Below are 13,010 nucleotides of genomic sequence, written 5' to 3'. Positions count from 1 at the left end.
TCAGATGTGAAATCTCGATGCTATATCACAGTCAAAAGTTTCGGTGATACCACAATGACATCCCCTCACTGTCTCAGTGCTATATCACAGTAAGGATCTTGGTGTAATCTTTGTCTCACAGGAAAGAGAATTTGGTGCCACCACAGCAAAGAGAATTCGGTGCCACCACAGGAAGAAGGTCACAAGTGTGTGACAAGGTCTTGGTGCTATTACATGAAGAAGGTCTCAGTGCTACCTCAAAGAACAGTGACTATGGTTCAATGGTGTGACTTTAGGATTCGGTGCTACTGCTGAAGGAGAGGTTCGGTATCCTTGATAAACTCAGTGACCACAAAATTTGGTACCATTACAGTGACCTCAATTCGGTGTCATCACATGACCACAGTGATCTCATGTGGTGCGAAATCTGAAGTAGAAGGAACCGAGAGAGAGTAAACGAGAAGGTGGAAGAAGACTTGTGTCTTGGTCTTGGAGTGGCAAATAGGTCAAGGATCTTGGTCTTGGCATTCGTCAATTGTAATCTCTATAAGAAGAATTTGTGAGGGGTTTTCCTCTCAAAGAGTGAGAGGTTTTGGCCCTAGCAGATAGCCTACATCCTGTGTCTCTTGCCTATTTATGTTCATGCATTGGGAGTTGTTTGATGAAGAAGAACACTAATAACTTAAGCAAAAAGAAGATCCTAATCTAATGAAGTAAAAGGCACTCGCAAGTAGTTACTAATTAAGAGAAATCACCTAATTCATGATGCCATAGATTTCTCAACATTGTATCAGAGCTAAGGTGACTAAGTCAAGGAAGGACATCTTATCAAGGGGCACTCAAGGATCAAAGGAAGGCATCAAAGCGAAGATCATCTTGAAGTCAAACGAAGCATCATAACCCTAGATCAAATAAGTCTACAAAGGAGAATTGGGATCATCATCAAGAGGGAGAAGGCCAAAACCCTACATTTACTCAAGCTAAAGTGTTTTGAAGGCTATTCATCCAAAGGAAGCTAGATCAAAAGGCGGTGTTATCTCACTCTCTATGGGATCAAGGATCATTCTTGAAGAAAACTACCTTCATCAAGGAAAATTTTTCTATCCTCTATATCATAATCAACATCAAGGAAGCAGCGAGAAGAAGGAGCATCTTATTAAGTATATTTATGTCCACATTTGAATCTGTCAAAATGTCTTTTTGCAAGGAAAGCAACAAATTGGTTGGCGCGTCAAACTATCTTGCATGGAAGAAAAGGATAGATTTGAATCTGATTGAAAATGAGGTTATGGAACATGTCAAAGGTTCTATCACTAAAACAAGAAAGGAAGATGCTCAAGCTCTTGCCAAGTATATGAAAGGGAAGTTAGGGCTCAAAGGGTTCTCATAGAATCCATCAAGGATCCCCTCCTCCCATATGTATCTAAACTCGAAACTTCAAAAGAAATCTATGACAAACTGGTAGAGTTGTATTCTATATGCACTGCTAGAGAAGTCATCTCATTAAGGTAAGAACTCTATAAGCTGAAGATGTCAAGGGAAGATGGAATAGCCTCATACTTTATGAGGATATCTGAGATCCGGGATCAACTACAAGATCTGGAGAAATCATGTCTGATAGAGAAATTACTACAGTTGTATTAAATGCACTACCTGAGGAGTGGGGTAACTTTACTTCAAGCATTTATGGGAAGAAAGAAGCTACTACCATTCCAGGATCTATGGTCACTATGCAAGATTGAAGAATCTAGACTAAAGGCCAAATCCGATGTGGGAGCAGGAATATGGGCACTACAAAAGAGATTGACCTAAGGTCAAGAAGGACAATAAAGGAAGAAGAGAAGAAGCCCATATCACTAAAGAAGTGGAGGAAGATGAAAAGCAAAAATCCATGACTAAGATAGTCTTCCTCACCGAAGTTCATTTCATAGTTCCTAAGTCTTCTATTATAGGATATGGCTATAATAAATGATGGGATGCATCGTGGCATCATAGAAGCATTAGAAGCAAGAGCTCGTGACATCACCATAGGGAAACATGAAGGACAGCTGGAACAAAATCTATGGCAGTCAACTATGAAGGATATAGCTCTTGGGAACCTCATTGGAAACTTAAGGAAAGGAAGAAGTCATCCAGGACAAGTCTCATCATACCTCAGTCAAAAGGAAACATTTGCTGATGGGGATATTCAAGATCCTCAAATTTCTCTGATGAAATCTTCATCGGAAGGTTCACCGATCTAGAGAGGAAGCAAAGTGTTTCATCAGGAATTCCAATTTGTGGAATTCATGGGATGATGGTATGATGACATAAGAAATGGAAGCAGATCAAGGGATTGAAGCTCTTTTCAACCAAGGAAGTTGCTAAAGGAAGCCTAGATGACCTAAAGGAAAATAAGGTATGTATGCTTGTATTCAATATTATAGAGTCATGTCATATGGTTGCAGGTAACATGAATCAATGCTCCATCTTGAGAGCATGATCAAAAGGAAAAGGATCTCCTCCTCTGAAAGGATACAAGAAGGCACAGGTCACACTAGATGAAATCAACATAAAATGTCCTCATGTGAAAATGAGGTGGTTGACAGTGATTAGAGGAACTCTGATTGGAAGTTCCTAGGAATGAAATATGCGAAGAAAGGAAGGAAGAGATCGTGGACTATGCAACCGTGGAAAAGGCAATCAACATCTCAGAACTAGAAGATTTGACTAGCAAATCTCCCAGAAAGATATGAAGACTCTGATGGAAATTTGAAAAAGATGGAGACCCTTGACAATGGATATTTTTGGGAGATATGTCAACATGTATGCAGGACGTTGGTGTAAACTGGAAAATGTCATGATGAAAGACCACCACAAAGGTAATTTGATTTTATTTCTTATTTTTGAACAAATATCTGGATGGGTTTATGTAGGTCAACCAAGGGAAGAACTGTGGATGTCTTCCAAGAGGACCATATAGAAGGATGTAAGATCCTTCCAAAAAACATGGCATGAAGAAGGCAGTAAGGCATGAAGGAAGCCCAGATATGGACTAATGGATCACTTTCCGATGAAAGGAATGATGACATCACTGATTCATGGATGAAAGTGATGGATGGTTTATGCCTAATGAAGAAGTCCCAAAAGATGATTACTGTTGATTTTTGGTAGCATCGGATGTGCTCTAGCCATGAAAATTGGTGGAGAGGCTAAGGCACATGAGATCTCCAAGACCCAAAAATCGTTTGGGGAAATTCCACCAAGATGGAGAGATATTAAAATAATTTATTTTTTTAATGAGACCCTAAGTCTAAACTTAGGAAAATTAAAATATTAATGTGTATTAATATAATATGGGTGAGAAAGTTCTAAATAAGGAGGATCAAACCAGATCTAATCTTAGCCGTTGATTAGGGACTTAATCTTGGTCGTTGAATCGTCAACAGGAAAAGTATAAGAGGAGGCTTGAGGGTCAGCTGGAGATACACCAAGTTGATCAATCAATTCGGTTTTCTGGGCAGGGTTTACTGAGAAATCGAGTCAGTGATCAGTTGCAGCGTGGCGCAGTTCGGCAGAAGGCTGAGAATAATAGCAGAGAGGCAGAGAAAGTGTCGAAGAGACAGCACAGAGGCAGCTTGCGCTAACGCAGAGGTAACCAGAGCTGATGCAGAGGCAACCAGAGGGCTAGCGCAGAGGACACAGGAGGCTGAGAAGTTGACACAGAGATGACGCAAGCAGACGCAGAGGCTATCAAAGCTGACGCTAGGCTGAAGGAGCTGTGTTGTGGTGTTTCTATGGGGCAGACTGAGAGCTGAGAGGCAAACGCAGAGCTGTAGAGGGTGACGCAGTTCCAGAAGTTAGCTTGGAGCATCTTTCATTTTCCAGCTAAGGAACAGTCGAAGTCACTGTGTGGCCAATCACCCGGTTGCTAAATTAGTCGGAATATCTGTCTCCGAAGCAAGGTACTTCTGCCAAGGAAAATCTCTGAAGGGTGAGCCATTTCTGGCACCCTAGTTGTAATAAGAAATCTGCATAATAATAAAAACCCTCATATTTGTTGCATCAGTTTTTCCCGCATTGGGTTTTTTCAGAGACGATTGTCTAAACAAAACGATGTCCCTTGTGTTGTCTCAGTTTATTTCAGTAGTTGATCTATATGTTTGTGAGGGCTGCAATTGTGTTTATTTCGATATTTATGCATATAAATAACTTGTTAATGTAAAGAACAAGTAGGAAATAATAAACCAGATAATGCAGTAGGGGTTTTTGATATGTTAAATTCAGAAATTTTCACATGGTATCAAAGCGATTGCAGATCACAGGACGACTAAAGACACCAGCAGAAGAAATTTGAAAATTTGCAGCAGAAGCAGTTGTCTCGAGAGACAGCATTGTTCCAAAGCTGAACCAACCAAGGAAGAAGTGACGTAGTGCTTAGAGGGTGACACAGAGGCTCACGCAGAGCCTGCATCAGCATTTCGAGCCAAGGGAAGGGTCAACGCAGAGACAGAAGGAGGTAGATCAGGCCTACGCAGTGCCCGCTAATCTTGACAATAAGGACAGGAGGAGCTGATCTAGATCTCACAGATTACGCAGAGCCAAAGAGCTCAGATTCTTCAGTTGTCGGGGCTAAGGGAGTTGTGCAGATTGTGATTTGAGAAGCCGGTGGGACGTTGCTTTTGTCTGTGCAGAACAGTGTCTAAAGAGACGGAACCAAGGTAGAGGGGAGCACTACCTCGACAGATTTCTAGCCAAGAAATCCATATCCGAGTTGCAGTGACAAAGGAGGATTGGAGAGGAGTGATTTGACAGTGGGCAAAAGGATTTCCAGGAGGGAAGTCGAGACTCAGAGGGAGTCTAGAAGAGGAGCATCAATGGCAGTGAACGAATTGAGGGATTAGGATAGATTGGACGGAGCTTCCAATTTTGTCATCTGGACAGCCAGGATCCTGGAAATCCTGGATAAACATCGCATCAAGGACTATGCCTTGAAAACCGTAGCTATCCCATATGACCCCACTGCTAATGAGAAGTACGAGGAAGCCAAGGCAAAGGTGAAATGCATGATCCTAGACGGGGTCAAAGATCATGTCATACCACATATTGCTGAGAAGAACACAGCAAGGGAGATGTGGGAGGCCCTGACCACCTTATACCAAGGCTCTTCCGTGCAGCAGAAGATGTCGTTGGAGAATCAGCTAAGATTATATCAGATGCAGAAAGGAAAGGAGATAGATCACTTCCTCCTCAGGTTGCAACGAATTTGCGACCAGCTTACTTTCGTGGGGTCTACACCAGATCTAGAGTTTATGGTCTGCTCTGAATGCAGTCTCCGAGGACCTAGAGTTTATGGTCAAGATTGCTCTGAATGCAGTCTCCGAGGACTAGGAGACGTTTGTCCAAAGCATCTTGGGTAGAGCGACTCTCCCCAGTTGGGAAGAGATGTGAGCAACTCTTCGACAGGAAGAGATCAGGATGTTGTTCAAGGCGAGTAGTAGTGGTAAGGGAGTTCGAGTCAAGAAATAGGAGGAGGATGCAGCTCTAGCATCTGCAGGACAGCAAGGGAAAAGGAAGAAGGACATATCCAAGGTCAAGTGCTTCAATTGTGGGGAGTTGGGACATTATTCATCTCAGTGCCCCAGGAAGAAAGGCAAGGGAGAAGCTTTCGACTCAAAGGTAGCTCCAGCAAAGGCAGAGACGGATGTTGAGATTGATGACGATTGTGCCATGAGTGCTCATACACCTCTAGAGAAGAGGTGAGGTGACATCGAGTTGTAGTCATGAGGACTACATGTGGTGCAGAATCCTTGAGGTGACCAAATTCTTGGATCACATACAGCGACTGGAGCCATTAACGACAGTAGCATGATGACAGCTGTCGGACGGAGCAAAGTGTGGTGGAGCAACGAGGCAGGGCTAGAGTGCAGAGGTTGCAGCAATATTGGTTGCAGTAATGCGAGAGGCACAAAAGAGGTTTCAGCAGCGCAGTGGAAGCAGAGGGAACACAAGTTAGCAGCAGAGGCAACTTCAGCAAGGCCTCAAGACTGACTGGGATGTCAGTGGTTGGGAGAAGTTAGTTACTTACTTCTCGGTAACTGAGTTGCAGCGCAGCAGTTAGCAGTGGCAATGCTATGGGCAGCATGATGCAACATGTTGAGAGGGAGCTGCAGTATAGATGTGGTAGTGGCAGTGCCAGTGTCATGGGCAGCAGTACAAGAAGCAACAGTGCAGGGGATGTGAGGCAGCAGGCCAAGCATCATCACAGGTACCGATGCGGAAAATCAATGTGATGTTTCTATGGTGAAGCATTACCAGAGCACATTCCTCGCTAAGAGGGAGTGTTGACATTTGGTAGCATCGCATGTGCTCTAGCCATGAAAATTGGTGGCAAGGCTAAGGCACATGAGATCTCCAAGGCACAGAAATCGTTTGGGGAAATTCCAACCGGATGGAGAGATATTAAAATAATTATTATTTTTAATGAGACCCTAAATCTAAACTTAGGAAAATTAAAATATTAATGTGTATTAATATAATATGGGTGAGAAAGTTCTAAATAACGAGGATCAAGCCAGATCTAATCTTAGTCGTTGACTAGGGACTTAATCTCGGTCGTTGAATCGTTAACAGTAAAAGTATAAGAGGAGGCTTGAGGGTCAATTGGAGATATACCAAGTTGATGAATCAATTTGATTTTGTGGGGCAGGGTTTGCTGAGAAATTGACTCAGTGATCAGTTGCAATGAGGGGTAGTTCGGCAGAAGGCCGAGAACAAATAGCAGAGGGGCAGAGAAAGTGTCAGAGAGACAATGCAGAGGTAGCCTGGGCTGACACTGAGGCTTAGAGGGCCAGCGCAGAGGACGTAAGAGGCCGAGAAGCTGACGCAGGCAGACGCAGAGACTATCAAAGCTTACAATGGGCTGAAGGAGTTGCGTTGTGGTGTTTCTGTGGAGCAGACTGAGAGCTGAGACGCAGATGCAAAGCCGTAGAGGGTGACGCAGTTCTGGAAGTTAGCTTGGAGCAGCTTTTGTTGTCCAGCTAAGGAACAGTCGAAGTCACTGTGGGGCCAATCATCTGGTTGCTGAATTAGCCGGAATATCTGTCTCCGGAGCAAGGTACTTCTGCCAAGGAAAATCTCTGAAGGGTGAGCCATTTCTGGCACCCTATTTGTATTCAGAAATCTACATAATAATTAAAACCCTTATAGCTATTGCACTGATTTTTCCCGCATTGGGTTTTTTCGAGGACGATTGCCCAAAAATAACGGTGTCCCTTGTGTTGTCTCAATTTATTTCAGTTGTTGATTTGTATGATTGTGAAGGTTGCAATTGTGTTTATTTCGATATTTATGCATATAAATAACTTGTTAATGTAAAGAACAAGTAGGAGATAATAAACCAAATATTGCAGTTGGGGTTTCTGACGTGTTAAATTCAGAAATTTTCACAAAGACTCCATGACGAAGAAGAAATTCATGACATCGAAGGAAGGAGTTCTTCAAGTAGTTGGTTGTCCCATAATCTCCACCTGAGGAGATGTTGTAGGTCCCTAGTTAAGAGGGAGCCTGGAAAGAAGTTTCTTACTTGATAGAAACTCGGAACCAAAAAATTCCTGAGCCAAGGGGGAGCTTAGGTACATTCCGTCCGTAGGAATGAGTACATTCCTTTAGTGGAATAGATATGTACCTAAGGTCAAGAAGGACAATAAAGGAAGAAGAAAAGAAGCCCATATCACCGAAGAAGTGGAGGAAGCTGAAAAGTAAAAATCCATGACTGAGATAGTCTTCCTCACCGAAGTTCATTTCATAGTTCCTAAGTCTTCTATTATAGGATATGGCTATAATAAATGATGGGATGCATTTTGGCATCATAGAAGCATTAGAAGCAAGGGCTTATAACATCACCATAGGGAAACATGAAGGCCAGCTGGAAAAAAAAATCCAAGAAAAAGAAAGAGGAAGTAAGAGATCTCTACTATGACAGAGATAGTCTTCCTCACCAAAGTTCATTTCATAGTTCCTAACTCTTCTATTATAGGATATGGCTATAATAAATGATGGGATGCATCGTGGCATCATAGAAGCATTAGAAGCAAGAGCTCGTGACATCACCATAGGGAAACATGAAGGCCAGCTGGAAAAAAATATATGGCAGTCAACTATGAAGAATATAGCTCTTGGGAACCGCATTGGAAACTTAAGGAAAGGAGGAAGTCATCCAGGACAAGTCTCATCATACCTTAGTCAAAAGGAAGCATCTATTGATGGGGATATTCAAGATCCTCAAATTTCTCTAATGAAATCTCCATCGGAAGGTTCACCGATCTAGAGAGGAAGCAAAGTGTTTCATCAGGAATTCCAATTTGTGCAATTCATGGGATGATGGTATGATGACATAAGAGATGGAAGCAGATCAAGGGATTGAAGCTTTTTTCAATCAAGGAAGTTGCTAAAGGGAGCCTAGATGACCTAAAGGAAAATGAGGCATGTATGCTAGTATTCAATATTATAGAGTCATGTCATATGGTTGCAGGTAATATGAATCAATGCTCCATCTTGAGAGCATGATCAAAAGGAAAAGGATATCCTCCTATGAAAGAATGTAGGAAGGCATAGGTCACGCTAGATGAAATCAACATAAAATGTCCTCATATGAAAATGAGGTGGTTGACAGTAATTAGAGAAACTCTGATTGGAAGTTCCTAGGAATGAAATACGTGAAGAAAGAAAGGAAGAGATAGAGACTATGCAACCATGGAAAAGGCAATCAACATCCAAGAACTAGAAGATTTGACTAGGAAATCTCCCAGAAAGATATGAAGACTCTGATGGAAATCTGAAAAAGATGGAGACCCTTGACATTGGATATCTTTGGGAGATATGTCAACATGTATGCAAGATGTTGCTGCAAACTGAAAGATGTCATGATGAAAGACCATCACAAAGGTAATTTGATTTAATTTCTTATTTTTGAACAAATATTTGGATGGGTTTATGTAGGTCAGCCAAGGGAAGAACTGTGGATGTCTTCCTAGAGGACCATATAGAATGATGTAAGATCCTTCTAGAAAGCATGGCATGAAGAAGGCAGCATGGCATGAACGAAGCCCAGATATGTACTAATGGATCACTTTCCGATGAAAGGAATGATCCAATGACTGACTGATGGATGAAAGTGATGGATGGTTTGTGCCCTATGAAGAAGTCCCAAAAGATGAAGACTCCATGACGAAGAAGAAATTCATGACATCAAAGGAAGGAGTTCTTTAAGCAGTTGGTTGTCCCATCATCTCCACCTGAGGAGTTGTTGTAGGTCCCTAGTTAAGAGGGAGCCTGGAAACAAGCTTCTTACTTGATAGAAACTTGGAACCAAAAAATTATTGAGCCTAGAGAGAGCTTAAGTACATTCCGTTCGTAGGAATGAGTACATTCCTTTAGTGGAATAGATATGCCCTCCCTAATTAAGAGGGACAGAAAGACACATCATTTTTGTCTTCAATTGGGAAGACAGAATGGAGGATTGGGTAAACATCTGGCATCCGATATTCTTTGAGGATGAGATAGGGCATCCAAGATAAGGGCAGTAGAGGACCGATATTCTTTGAGGACTGGGAATCCAAGATAATTATAGTCCTGGTGAAACACACCCTAAGAACTCAGGTGGGGTATGTTTCAGGAGAGAAAATGTTGAGAGTGTCTATAAATCATTGGTCTCGCCACCATTGAGCTCAAATCTCGTGCAGAGATAGAGTTGTTAGTCAAGGCCTTGCTATGTGACAATGTTGGTTGATATGATGCTATACAGATGGGTTACCAATCTGATTCTTCTTATGAGAAATTCTTCAGATTGTGAATGACCAAGCAGCATTATGAATACCTCCCTAGTTAAGAGGGAGTGTTGAAAAGTGTAACTAGGTTCGGTCTTCATAATGACATGGTAATTATAATTTTATGTAATTGATGTAAAGAAGAAAAATAAAATTATTATTGTAATGCTTGTCTCATGGGTTTCATGGGCAAGGAATTTTATTTTTAGTATGACACCCATTGTGAGTCATTAGGATTGGTCATAAAGTCAATATGAGTCAATGTCATGTATGAAGGACCCTTCTTGGGCATGTTACAAATGTATATAAGTCAATAGAATTGTCAAAGTAGCCCTCCAAGACAAGCACAAGTTATCCCTCTTCAAGTCAGCTTTAAGATGAAATGCAAAAACTCATGTCGACTCACCTAAATTAGAGACACAACTCTTCATATGATCATGTCAGCTAATTACACGGACAGACTATTATAAATAGGTAGCTTGGCCTATTCCACAGTGATGCAATTCGGATCTCCTCCGCAATTCCGGTATCTACTAAGGGTACAAAGATAAGCTCAGTTTCGGTATTATCAAATTCTAGTTCAGTGTTATCTGAGATGTGAAATATCGCTGCTATATCACAGTCAAAAGTTTCAATGATACCACATTGACATCCCCTCACTATCTCGGTGCTATATTACAGCAAGGATCTCGGTGTAATCTTTGTCTCATAGGAAAGAGAATTCGGTGCCACCACAGTAAAGAGAATTTGATGCCATCACAGGAAGAAGGTCACAAGTGTGTGACAACGTCTCGGTGATATCGCATGAAGAATGTCTCGATGTTATTACATGAAGAAGATCTTGGTGCTATCTCAAAGAACAGTGACCATGGTTTAGTGGTGTGGCTTCAGGATTAAGTGCCTTTGTTGAAGGAGAGGTTTGGTATCCTTGATAAACTCAGTAACCATAGAAATCGTTACCATTACAGTGACCTCAGTTCGGTGTCATCACATGACCGCAGTGATCTCATGTGGTGTGAAATCTGAAGTATAAGGAACTAAGCGAGAGTAAAAAGGTCGAAGAGGGCTTGTGTCTTGGTCTTTGAGTGGCAAATAGGTCAAGGGTCTTGGTCTTGGTATTCGTTAATTGGAATCTCCATAGGAAGAATTTGTGTGGGTTTTCCTCTCAAAGAGTGAAGACGTTTTGGCCTTGGTAGATAGCCTACATCCTGTGCCTCTTGTCTATTTATGTTCATGCATTGGTAGGTATTTGATGAAGAAGAACACTAATAACTTAAGCAAAAAGAAGATCCTAATCTAATGAAGTAAAAGGCACTCACAAGGAATTACTAATTAACATAAATCACCTAATTCATGATGCCCTATATTTTTCAACACATCTAACTCAAAGAATAGGTGACTACGGTTCAGTGGTGTGACTTCAGGATTCAGTGCTTTTGTTGAAGGAGAGGTTTGGTATCCTTGATAAACTCAGTGAACACAGAATTCGGTGCCATTACAGTGACCTCAGTTCGATGTCATCACATAACCACAGTGATCTCATGTCGTGCGAAATCCGAAGTATAAGGAACTGAGCGAGAGTAAAAAAGGTGGAAGAGGACTTGTGTCTTGGTCTTCAAGTGGAAAATAGGTCAAGGGTCTTGGCCTTGGTATTCGTCAATTGGAATCTCTATAAGAAGAATTTGTGTGGGCTTTCCTCTCAAAGAGGGAAGACGATTTGGCCCTGACAGATAGCCTACATCTTGTGTCTCTTGTCTATTTATGTTCATGTACTAGTAGTTGTTTGATGAAGAAGAACACTAATAACTTAAGCAAAAAGAAGATCCTAATCTAATGAAGTAAAAGGCACTCACAAGCAATTACTAATTAATAGAAATCACCTAATTCATGATGCCCTAGATTTTTCAACACATCTAACTCAATAATGGCGATCTTTGAAATCCGCTTAAAGGAAATTCTCTAATATACTCAAAAACAAAAGCTTTTCTCTCTCAAGAAAATTTAGGTGGACACTATTCATTTACAGAAGAATAAGCCATCCTTTCAAAAGTGAGATTTACCAGAAGCACTACCAAACATTAAAATTTCCAATTTCCATCCCTGTGGTGAATGTTTCCTTTTGGTTAGTGGCTTAATGGTGTGAAAATTTAAGAATCCCTGAATAACTACTGCAACAAACTGATATTACTTCTCCTACTTGTTTATCCATGCAAGTTATTTATTGTGTTCCACTGTAAATATTGAAGTAAATACAATTGCAGCCTTCACAACTTTAAATAATATGCAGAAACAAGAATTTGAGCAAGAAAGCAATAACACACACAAGTGACACCATTATTTTTGGACCAATGTCCCCGGAGAAACCCAATGTGGGAAAACCGATGCAACAACTGACGATTTGTATTATTAAGCAGTAATTTCTTAATACAATCTTTGGATGCCTTACTAGCTTATCCAATACAACGAATCTAACTGGCAGAGAGATGAGTGAGAGATACCTCACACTATCACTGGAGATTCAATACTGAACCAGACTCTCGATGGCAAGCCCCACACTGCTTCTGCACTGCCTTTGCGTCAGCCTACGCAGCTCAGCATCACAGCTACTGGCCTCTGCATCACCCTTCTTGCTGATCAATTTGCCTCTAGAACTTTGACTTTTTGCCTTCCTGATCTCACACCTCGGCTCTTGGCTCTAGAACTTGACCCTCCAGTGAATTTTGAATCTCCTCTCAGGCTCTACACTGCCTTAGTGTGGCTCTACGCTGGCCAACGTGGCTCTATGCTGCCTCTTATGGATCTCTCTCTGCCTCCTCTGCGATGTATCCCCGGATCAGGAAACTCTCCAACCGGAAAACTATCCCTGCCCCTCCCTGCAAGAAATCACTTTGACCTCTTCTTCGGAAACTGCTTCGCTGCTCTCTTGAGAAAATCGATCTCTTGATCTCTCACTTGATGTGTTTTCCAAATGCCCATCAAGCCTCTTCTTATATCTTCTCCTTGAGTAACCAACGGCCCAGATTAGATTCTAATCAATGGCCCAGATCATTTTGGCTTGATCCTCCTCTTCTTCTAGAAGTTTCACCCCCTGTTTGATTAATAGCCTTTAATTATTTTAATTTCATAAGTTTAGACTTAGGCCTCCATTAAAAATAATTAATTATTTTAATAAAACCTTCTCCGAGCGGAATTTACCAAAACAATATTGGTTATTATGGAATGCAT

At 41.4% G+C, this 13,010-nt stretch overlaps 1 protein-coding gene across 1 annotated transcript in view; it reads right to left on the bottom strand.

The window, feature by feature from the left end:
• Positions 1–13,010, bottom strand: part of LOC149254028 (tubulin-tyrosine ligase) — a 114,784-nt gene that overhangs the window by 46,235 nt on the left and 55,539 nt on the right. The gene's annotated exons all lie outside the window — the stretch shown is intronic.

Source organism: Pinus tabuliformis, chromosome 7, assembly GCF_031772625.1.
Source record: "Pinus tabuliformis cultivar Carrire ecotype Pingquan chromosome 7, CPIR1, whole genome shotgun sequence".
Taxonomy (NCBI): Eukaryota; Viridiplantae; Streptophyta; class Pinopsida; order Pinales; family Pinaceae; genus Pinus; species Pinus tabuliformis.
Note: the sequence above shows the minus strand (reverse complement) of the source record. Positions and strands in the feature narration are given on the sequence as shown.